Raw genomic sequence first — 11,607 nt, forward strand, 5'->3', positions numbered from 1 at the left:
GGAGCAATAATGCCACTTTGAGTACTGAGCAGCTAAAAGATAAACTAGGAAAGGTTATTTACACCACACACTTGAAATTTGTTCCTCTGCAACTGTGTAGCAGCTTGAAAAAGCACTTGCAAGGCTTTAGCAATACGTTCAGATGCTTCTGCTGACACCTCATGGAAAATATTGATGTTACACTACTTTATATTTTTCCTTAGCTGTCTTTTTCTGTAATAGTATTGAATGGCTGGTTCTGAAGCCTCATTAGCCTTGTCTGCCACCTTACAGTTGTCAAAAAAGGAGAGAATCTTGCATTACAGGATGCATGGGTCAAATCATGTTAAAAAGGCTTAAGAAAGGAAACACTGTAAACAAACAGCAGCAAAGATGCTTCAGACTATTGTCTATCCTCTGGGCTTGTTCCTTCTTCAGATTCTGTCCTGCATATTTTCTTTCAGCTCAGGAGATTTTCACACACAGTCTTTGGTTTCCACAGGTTGTTATCTCCCACTGCTGAAAAAAGTTTATCAGATAATTCATGACATTTTCCAGGAAAAAAAGAATTCTTCTGGTTTTCTGGGGAAAGCAAAAAATGGAACTCAAAATGTACTTTCAGTGTCTTGCATGTAAAACACATATTGCCAGACTATAGCATTTGTATTTAGCATTCAAATCCCCACTTCCCAAAAAAGTACTTTTTCTACTTCAACTCGTGACAGTTCTTAAGTACAGAATCCTCTTTCATCTTACTCTCAGCTTCTGTCTGAAAAAGATCAAATAAAGGCAGATGACCTTTGCTCCTTAATACAGCCCAGAAAGGAGCAGGGGACAGATGTTCATCCCCTTTCCTCTTCTCGGTGGAGGCAGGAATAGAAGGACTCGGTCTCTTGGATAACTGAGCATCATTTGCTGGAGTGGGAACTGGAATGTGTTTCCTGCAAGAATTTCAGCCTAACAGAGACTGGAGCAGCCTATAGTGGATCAAACTACCATTCACCACTCCTTTTTGAAGCTGTTGTCAGATATCAGCTTACTGGAAAACACCTGATTGCCCCGCGTAGGAGTTAAAACCATTAATGCAAAAGCCAAATTGTACAATCTTTGCTGCATTTAGTAGCATAGTCATTGCTTATATTGATTTTGTAGTAACTATAGAATAAGTACTATTAGATCTAGATGATTTTGTAATTATTAAACAAGCTAGATTTCACTAATACCTAGAGTAGAGCTGGTGATAAAACCTGTTTTTCCTGTAATATTTTTTTCTTTGAAGCTAGTTACTTTGTTTTAAAATACAAAAATCTGTGGAAAAATGAGCACTCCTGCATAGCGATTACACCTAACATCAGTCTTACAAGGAAAATAATGTATTTCTATTTCTGAATCTGCAGGACCAGAGATCAGTGAAATGTGTACTACAGATATAGAAAACAGTGTCTGCCTTCTCTCAAACATATAAAAATCATCCTTTATCCCCTTATGGCATATTTTAGGTAGTGAAGCCTAGTCAAAGTCAAGGCTTTCATATCAAAGCTTGGGCTTCTGTCAGATGCCTTTGTAGGATTTGCAATGTGGGTCATAGCTGCAGATCTTATTCTTTGGGTGTGAAACTGTATTCTGGACCTTTCTTGGAACTACCATAAACAAATAGTATTGGATGTGAGCTGCTTTTCTCTTTAATAAAGCAGGTACTAATGGACAATGTGCCTTGTAAACTGTTATTGATTATGTAATGCTGCTTTGTTTGTCCACAAAATTACTCTGCCATGAGTGAACCTGGTTTTTAAAATGGTTTGAAGTGTGTTTTAGGACAAGTGACAAGAGAACAAGGCCAAATCTGCTTGTCATTAAACATGGTTCTATACAGAAATAAATAAAAATCAGAGAACGCTACTCCAATTGTACGTACTTATGCAGCATCATGGATTTCTTTTTTCTTCTGATTTTTAGTTCGAATTTATCATGTGCAACTTTATATTCTTTCTTATAGCACTACTTATTTTCTTTTTTCCCAGGTCTTCAGACTTTCAAAAGTTGAAATGTATCTTTTTTTAATACAGCATGTGGTGATGGAAGGAATGTCTAGTAATTGGAGCAGTCCTTTGGTCTCTGACAGTATGTCACGGAGGCACCCACAAAACAGAAGAAGCAGCTTTCTGAAAAATGTGGATTTATTGCAATGAAATTTTGCCTGGCACTCCGACTGACCAAATTAATTGCATGTTCGGGTGTCGGGAATCTGTTACTACACAACAGATTCTTGAGCACTAAAGAACACGCTCTTAAGGAAGACGAACCACAGTGTGCACAGCTCACTCATATAAGGGGGAATCTCCCACTTAAAGATACCAAGAGGATCACTCACCAACTCTGGGGTGAGGGTCACTCAATCCCAGGGAGATATGCTCTGACAGCATCCTAATCCCAGGGGAGTCCTGGGAAGTATCCTTGATCAGTGTCCCGATCCGAGGGGAGAGTCTTCTGACTGCACTGCCTGCTGCTCCAAGGAGAACCAACTCAAAATGGTTCTCTGGCAGCGCTCCATTTATACCCTGGTTGAGTGTGAGCTGGGGTCACTTGCGGTCAACACAGACAAGGAGGCCGCTAACGGAGTCTAGACTCCAAGGTGCCAGATAGCCCTGAGGTGGGCAGCACCTGATGTCTATCGGGTGCTTCTGCAGGGCCCTGTCTTTTGTGCAAGCTCTGTGCAAGCAGCCAGAGTGTTTGCACTGCCACACAGTAGAGGGTTCTTGTCCACAAAAATTACCCACTTACCACTGTGAGCAAGTTACACCACTAAACAGTGATAGTTCTTACTGTAATCCCTACTTAAACACCATCAGCATCTTCAAAGTATCTCCTTAGGCACAAGATCTTTCTGTGGGTACCTAAAACTAAGTTAACTTTCATTTACACTTGAAGTGGAGGTCAGGTGGGTAGTTGGATGCACCCGGGACACTTGCCACTATCAGGATATGGGTGAGCTAGATTCAGCTGCTTGGAAAAAAGACTGGAAAACAAAACAACTGCTGGAGATGATTCCTGTGATTCTCATGCCCATGCTATTTCAGGGAATATATTAGTATTCACTGGGTTTACCACAGAAATTATTTACTCCAGTGCTTGAGACATTCTTCAAAGACAGAAAATGTCTTCATTCAGGCTTGGATTTGGAAAAGGATTTTCAGACAGTCTCACATGTCCCAGATGAACATGCTAATCACTTGGCTGCCCAGATTCCCCTGCAGCAACTGTTCAACTTTGTATACAGAAAATATTCATTATACCATGGGGAAAGGGAAAGTGGCTCTAAAGGCTTCTGAAGCAGCATATGATTTTCTTAAGTGTGATCTGTATTCATGTCCTCTTAGCAAGTCCTGTAGAGGAGAGATTTAAACGCTGGTCTTGTGTTCCGTGTGAATATTCTCCCCAATGAGTTATCTTATAAAAACTGTATTAACAAATTGACGAAAAAATGCACTACAACTTCTCTTTCTTCACCCTCCTTTGAGAAGAAAGACTGGATAGCTTAGTTTTAAGGTGATACGAGATATTCTTTTTTGCTCCACTTTTTACTTTTGATTCCTAACATTCTCAGGTGTAAGCTTCTGTGTAAATGTCGATTTAGATTCTGTTGTAACAAGTCTTGAAGAGCTGCGTGTGCCTGATGGAGTAATTCTTGAGAGCTGAGATAAGGATACACATGCTTTTCAAGTATTACAGCAAAGGAGGTGAAAATCCTTTCAAATCCTAGAGAGATTAAATTACTGGTGTAAGGAATTATAAACATATCAAGCTGCTCTGTCACTTTGGGCTCTTGCTTGGATTCCACAAAAAGAGCAAAACCAGTGGGAAGGTCTTTTCCTGTGCCTTCATCCTGGAATAGTCTGATGAACTAGACAAGAGTGATGTGACCTAACTGCATGTTTAGTGACGCAGAGAGCTGTATTCTGTGGTAGCAATACCAAACTTATATTGCAGCTCCAGTGGAAACACTGGTAATTATACATTAACTTTAAGTGATAGGAGGGTCTAAAGCTTTAGAGGAAACCCATTCAAAATGGTGGGATTTCTCTTGCTACTCTTGGCTCCAGCATGATTTTTTTTTTTATTGTGCTGGCAATATTAATTTTCTAGCTGTTGCATAGGGAGTCAAAATGCAGCTCTTTACAAATCTACATAAATCATATCCTTTTGCATACAGGTTAGGTCATAAAAATAATGAAATTGGGAAGTACTGTATCGTATCTAGTAGTTGGCAAGAACATGAGTTTTTAAGTAAGGTGGAGGCAGGACCTGAATTGGGAAGCTGGTTTTAAGACAAATACAGGCTGTGGTTTGATTTGTAATAGATTGTCTTATGTCTGTCAGTGCCAAAATATTAATTTCTTTTCTTAAAAGAGAAAGATGCTCAAGCAGGTTTTTTGAATTAATGCTTTACTGTCTGTGGTAAATTTAAACTTGTTTTCATGTACCTGTGCAAAAATCTGCAGGTAGAGGGTCATGCAAAGTGATGCTGCCAAACAAAGGGAGACTGGTCAATAAATGGGCATAAGGCCCTGATCGAAGCATGAAGGACTCAAAGCCCCTATTGCTGGCAGATGTTTGCTAAGAATCCCATAATGAGGAAGAACAACTGTCATCTAACAGGGGGAAATTATCAAATCAGACAGCAGGTTGGAAGGGTCCTGAGGAGGTTACATATTCCAACACCAGTTTAAAGTGGAACCAACTTCAAAGCGGGTTCTACCTTTTTTGAAGGTCAGTGGAGTAGCTCATTCAAAAGCAAATTTCATTACACTGCTATCATTGTAATTCAACCAGACCAAAGTGAGTTTCATAAAGCAAACATCCTTGGGTTTAGGGAACTATTGTTACCTCGTGGTTGGTTTTGGTTTTGGGGGTGTTTTGGTTTTTTTTTTTCCAGCTTATATGTCAGTTTGACACTAAATCTCAGGCTAGCTCAACTGTGTAAGACTCAGGTCAGCGAAGGCATGAGGCAGACCAGCCCAATGCATGAACTCATCTGACAGAGGCAAGGTCTGAGACAAGTATGGCAGTTGCACAGAAACAGTGGTACGTGCCTTAGGGGGCAGTGTGTCTTCCCACCCCTCTTTATCTGCATTCAACTGTCTCTTGGCACTCTAATCATAGCTGTTCTCCATAGTTACTGTCAAACACTGAGAAATAATAAAAAAACCCAAACAGGTGGAAAACCATATACTTTGTCTGTTTCATCTCCTACTTCACAAAAAGTAAGCTTTGCCTTCCTTGATTCAGAGGGAGAAGCATGTTAGAGTCATTTTTTACCTTGCAGTGCTGAAACTGCAGAGGCTCCGCGAAAGGATATAACTGAGGAGCACCATTTTTCCTCACTGTGTGATGAAAAGCTACAAGAGATCAAATACAGTAGGGAATTGGTAGCTCAGTGTAAGTTTAAAGAGTGCGGTATTTCTAGGAATAGATCTGTGGTAACTTACAGTGTTTTCTAGATACAAGTACTGTGACTATATGTTTGCATGACACTACCCCAGCAGTTCACAGCGTTACCCTGCTCCGAGTTGTTACAAGGAGAGCTTCTGCCTGTAAATCAGCATGAGGAAGGTTGGATGGGAAACCAAATGTGCATTCCGTGCTGGGAGCAGCCGTAGTTGTTGGTCACCAAAAGGAGGTGTAGGCTTACAGTGGAGAATTGAGTGGAGCAAGGGCTAGTAGTAAATGAGGAGGAATGAGAGTGGGAGCAGTAACATGTACTTGACAGGAATGACAGGACAACATGAAGTACCTACCTGTTAGGTAACTCCTGGACGTATGATTAATCACTGAAGTTCTCTGGTTGTCTTTTCTCAGCAGGGTTCATGGGTGTTAGTGATGCTCTGAAATGTATGTTCTAACTACACGTCACTATTTAATTACTCACCATTAATTAATTACTCTAGTTCTATGATGACTTGTTAATCTGTCAGTTTTAATCTTTTTTATTTTTTGTGGCAAGGAGATTACGTATATTCTGTTTTGATGTGTTTAAGAATTAGTTGTCACTGAAGGCTGCCATCTGAAATACATTTAAAATAAGAATAGCGCTCATGTATGCTTCACTAAGTATACAATGAATTAAGGCATTCTTTTTGTCTTCTCAGCAAATGCTAAAGTGGAAAGATTAAATATATAGAGAATTTTACACATAAATTGTTGTTTGAGATCATTTGGCCCTGAACAACAACTTTGACATATAAAATAGCCAGTTTTAGAGCAGGTTTTTAGACAAGTATTTGTAGAACTTTACTTTCTCAAGTACTTTTTACAGGGTGGATGATACAATTCAGCAATCTAATGTAAAACTTTTTTCCCAAATTCAGGAGTAACTAAATCTTTTAAATTTGAAGCCTAATCTAACATGTAACATTAATTATGGTACTTTGGGGAAAAGATTAATCCTTAAAAGTGGCAGACTTATAGGCCAGAAGTAATTTTGTACATTTTTACAGCAGTTCAAGCTTGTGGTGTTGTCTCTGAAAGGTCTGGCTTTACTGTAAGGACTTCAGAATAACCAAGATCAAGGTAGCTTTTTGGTGTAGTTATCTGTAATTGTTGTTCATATAGGATGACTTGTGGACTGTGCTGAAGATGAGGGCTCAGCAAGCTGTTGCTAAAAGTCTTACTTTCATCATCATCATGGCTTGGCTTCGCGGACGGAGATTTGGGAAGGGCTTTACTCATGCTTACTGCAAGCGCACTGATGGCTGAAAAGGCCAATGCGGGATAGGCAAGTCCGGTTGCAAAGAGCACACCGGAAGGTCTCCTTGGGTGGTGTAGTCGAGGCACGGTTCTTTCTGCACTGTCTTTTCTCCTCGAGACTGATTCTATGCGTGCTCTTAAAGGAGACAGCAGCGTTATGTATGGTGTGTCTCCAAATCTCCCGATTGGAGGCCAGGGTGGACCACTGATGGTGGTCAATATGGCCAAGGCTGAGGTGTTGTTTCAGGGAGTCCTTGGATCTCCTCTTTGGAGCTCTTCTCTTGTGGCAGCTGGTGGCGAGTTCACCGTAGAACACAATCTTAGGGAGGCGGTGATCTGCCATCCTGGAGACGTGCCCTGCCCAGTGCAGCTGCGTTTTCAGCAACATGGCCTCAATGCTGGTGACCTCTGCCTGTTCAAGGAAGAAAAATGTGCTGTTGTGATGCTGTCATCGTATATCGAGTAGAAACGATGACTTGCTGTTCATCTTGGTACTGCTATTATAGAATCATAGAATCCCACAGAATTTAGGTTGGAAAAGACCATTTAGATCATTGAGTATGACCATTAACCTAATGTTGCCAAGTCCACTAGTAATCCGTGTTCCTAAACATCATATCTACAGATCTTTTAAATACCTCCAGGGATGGTGACTCACCTACTTCCCCAGGCAGCCTGTTCCAGTGCTTGACAGTCCTTTCAGTCAAAGAATTTTTTCTAATATGCAACGTAAACCTCGCTGGCACAACTTGAAGCCTTTTCCTCTTGTCTTGTTGCTTGTTACTTGGGAGACCAACATCCATGTCACTAACAACCTCCTTTCAGGTAGTTGTAGAGAGTGATGAGGTCACCCTTGAGTCTCCTCCAGGCTAAGCAACCCCACTTCCCTCAGTCGCTTCTCACAGAATTTATTCTCTATGCCCTTCACCAGATTTGTTGCTCTTCTCTGGAACTCCTCCAGCACCTCAATGTCTTTCTTAGTGTGAGGGCCCCAAAACTGAATGTCATATTCAAGTGTGGTCTCACGAATGCTAAGTGCAGGGGAACAGTCACTTCCCTGCTCCTGCTGACCACACTGTTTCTGCATGTGATTGAAGTGGGACCCAATTTAAACCCAGAAATTCTTAGCTAAGGTTACATAATGAGAATAGCTGTCTCATTTCCATCTCGGAGTTGGGTTGTGTCTTGGCAGTGAGGTTTTCACTGGCCTTTTCCCGAAAATTGTTCTGCTTGTTACTATTAAATAGTGTTGTTGACTTCCTTTACTAAAAGAATTTAAAGTCTTAAGACTACTTCAAATGATTAATTATAGAACATATATGCATAAATTTACCTTCTTCAACGGTTATATTTACAAGTTCATTACAAATGCTACCTAGGCTTTTCTGTTGGTGGTGATTTGTTTTTTAGCGTGTTCTTTAGGTCTCAGTTAAAAGTTGTCTGTTTCTTTATCTGAAATAGACACATAATTAGAATGCAGGTAGCTGAATTTCTAATACAACACTGTGAAAGCTGTTTGCATGGCAGAGCTGCGCTTCATGAAGAAGAAAATAACAGATGCTTCCCTGGAACCTTTTAACTGTTACTTGTGCTAGAAGCAGTGTGAAGCACTTATAATTGTAAAATTGTGTGTTTTATGCGCTGCAAATATTCTAGTTAAAACAGTATGCAAAAATGTAATTTCAAAAATTTTTGGACAAGATGGTTCTTTCTCAAAGACAGTGACCTTTGGAAGTGATTGTTGAAATGCTGTGTGTATTGTTAATAGAAAAGGGCATCAGTAGGCTTACTAAGGTAAGAATTAGAGAAATTAATGCCGAGATCTTTGTCTGTTATAAGGAGGTTATAACAGATGCTTGTAATAGTCATTTAGCCTTCTGGTCTTTTAACCTTCATCCTACAGTGATTCTGGTTAGAAATAATTGAGGCTCTACCCTTTCTCCTGTAAAGAAATTCTAAGCCAGTTTTCTTGTGAAAATATAATGCCATTTGCATTGAAGTGTTTATGTTCCATGTGAGGAGGGAAAACCCCCTGACTTTCCACACTTGAGGGCATTTCTGACAAAAGCCTTAGGTACAAGAGCTCATTTAATTAATGAGCTCCAAGAAGGTTGTCAAAATTTTGCAAAGGCTGGTTTTCTTGCATTCTCTTTTGCTCAGCTAAAACCCCCCCCAGCATTTAAAAGTGAGGAAAGAAGGGAGAGTTTTGGAGGTTCCTTTGATAATTCGAAGTAATCGCAATCAGGTCTTTAACAAGGCTGGTGAGGATTGAATCTAGCTCTCCTTTTTTTTTTTTTTTTTTTCCCCTCCCCTCATTTTGCCCAGTTTGTAATTTGTGGGATTTACTATGTAGATTTTTGCTGTGGCCAAATTACACAAGGTTTATGTAACAATTTTTTCCCCAGGTAACATAGCATCACTAAATCATTTGTTTGCAACAATGTGGAAATGTATTGGTTTTAGGTTTGCAGTGGTAATTTGGACAGTGTAAACGCTACCAGAAATGGGAACGACTCTATACTTTTGGGATACTTTTTACATGCTTAGGCAGCTTTATTTGGACAGATGCCATATTTTGTTACCTTTCTTAAAATGCAAACAGTGCTGAATAGCATTGTTTCTATCAGCTTTCTGAGCAGCTGCTAGGCATCTTCTTAATATGATCTACGATTCTCTGCTGCCAGTAGATAGAAAGTGAATGTAAATACTTTCCCCTTTCCCCACCAACTTAGACACAAATAAGTGGTCTGTAAGCATGGTGAACAGTTGCCTTTTGTCATAACTAAATGCAGAAATCAATAATGCAGTATAAAAGCTGTTTTAAGGTTAAATGACAGATCCAACAAAAATCTGGAATGCTCATTCAGCAACTTGTCAATTTTCTGTATTCTTTTTGACCTGAATAATAATCTGTGGTGTACTGTGGTACAAGTTAATTGTAAGAAATTCCATGAGCTTGCAGAAGAAACAAAAGCAGATCTGTTTGCAATACCACACAGAGTTTTGTAGTAGTATTTTCAAAACTGGACTAAATAAAGAATAATAGCTAACACAAGAGGTTTTAATTACCACTAGGGAGGTAATTTTTTTTTTTCTGAGATACACTATGTACCTAATTAAAGAAAATGTGCCAGTTCTTCCGAGGCTGGATAGTCATTTATGTTTTAGTTTCTAGTGTTCTAGAAATGAAAAAATTATAGTTATGAAGTTTTGGATAGATTCTAGGTCTCAAATGGTGTAATGATCATGTCAACTACAGTCAGATGCAGAGTATGGTGGCATGTTGCAGTTTTCTATCTTGCTATGTCTGTGAACAGCTGTTCCATCAGGAATGCTCTAATTTTTTCTAAAGCTGATAATTTTATTGCCTAGTGCATGAAATAAGATGAGAAAGAACTGATGTTGACATACATTAACAGAGTGGAATGAATTAATATTAAATGACGTTACCTTTATTACATGACAGAAAAGTTATTCGTGTTTCCATAGGAGAAATGGTATTGAATTAACTTTCTCCATATCCAAAAATAATATCTCTGCATTCTTTTGATTGCGTTCATTTTCCTCGAGTGTCTTCTCCCTCCCTACCAGATTGGCTGCTAACCAAATTCTTCGAAAGCCTGCTGCACTATCTCATTACTGTCTGGTGATTAAACCTTCCTTTCTAGGAGCAGTAACATTTCCCTTCCACCTCTTAAAAAAAAAAAAAAAATACATCTACTTATTTTTACATCTTGCTTAGCTTTGTACAGTTGTGTGGTGTAACTCGCTTTGGTGTGTATACTTTGTATTTACTAGATAGTTATAACATGTAGCTACTCTGAGTTAGCAATCTATAACCCTAGATTAAAATGGAACTTCGAAGAGCAAAGACAGGTGACCATAACTGAGACCCTGAAAGTATTGGCATGAGACAATACTGGAGGCCCCAGACCTATGAACAGCTCACCCATGGCCAGTTGCTCGTCATCAAAAAGTGTGAGCTTGACAGCAGAATAAAAACCCTTTTTAGGATAAACAAAGAGAAGAAAGGGCAGATGTGTGGCATATATAAAAAAACATCATATATGGTGAATAAAGGGGTAATGTGGACTTGCAGACGAGTGAACAAATAATAAGGTGTAAAACACATTAACAGACATGAAAATTACTCCAAGAGGATAGAGAAGAGGATGAAATAGGCCACATCCCACTCCTCATGGCAAAGGACTTTGGGTGCTAATAGCTTGACCACCATACCCCACCTTCTCAGGTTGAAGCCATTTACCTTAAGACCCCAGAGGGGCAGTGGGAAGGTGAGCAAGGGATAGATACTGGAAATATCGTGTGCCTGTACACCATTTTAACGGTATTTTGTTTGCAGTGTGTTAGTATCATTGTAAATGGACTACTAATATAACTCTGATTAGACTGTTACAACTTTCATTAGGACTAAAAATAAGTGCCTGGCCTTTCATATACATTGTGTTCCATTCACCCATTAGAAGATCCTGAATGTAACAAATCAAGTGGGAAATCAAGCTTCCAATTCAGAAGACACTTGGGTATCGCACCTCAGTAACAGTCTGCATCTTCTGATTTTAGGTCCTTAATGCAGGGGGTCTGGTTTTCTTGCAAAATTAGTGGAGCTTTGAGGGAGTGATCAGAACACTTACCTAGGGAATAGTCATCTTCTCACTGATTATATAAAGTCTGTATGCTCCTAGCTTTAGCTTTTTTACCAGATTTACCAGATCTTCTGCTTCCCTTCTTGTCAATTCTCTTTTCATTTAGCAGCTGGATCCTCAGTGGCAAGATTGTTGAAACCTTATTTTTTCAAGGTTATTCTGACTTCCTTCCCTGTGCAACTTTGCTCTGTTTCCATTCTGGTTTAGTTTCACTCTT

The 11,607-nt window shown here is 39.5% G+C and overlaps 1 protein-coding gene across 1 annotated transcript in view; it reads left to right on the top strand.

The window, feature by feature from the left end:
• LOC104501788 (dedicator of cytokinesis protein 4) overlaps window positions 1-11,607 on the top strand; it is a gene marked incomplete at both ends in the record, with an annotated part of 82,100 nt that overhangs the window by 40,223 nt on the left and 30,270 nt on the right. The gene's annotated exons all lie outside the window — the stretch shown is intronic.

Source organism: Buceros rhinoceros, unplaced genomic scaffold (genome assembly GCF_000710305.1).
Source record: "Buceros rhinoceros silvestris isolate BGI_N320 unplaced genomic scaffold, ASM71030v1 scaffold4461, whole genome shotgun sequence".
Lineage (NCBI taxonomy): Eukaryota > Metazoa > Chordata > Aves > Bucerotiformes > Bucerotidae > Buceros > Buceros rhinoceros.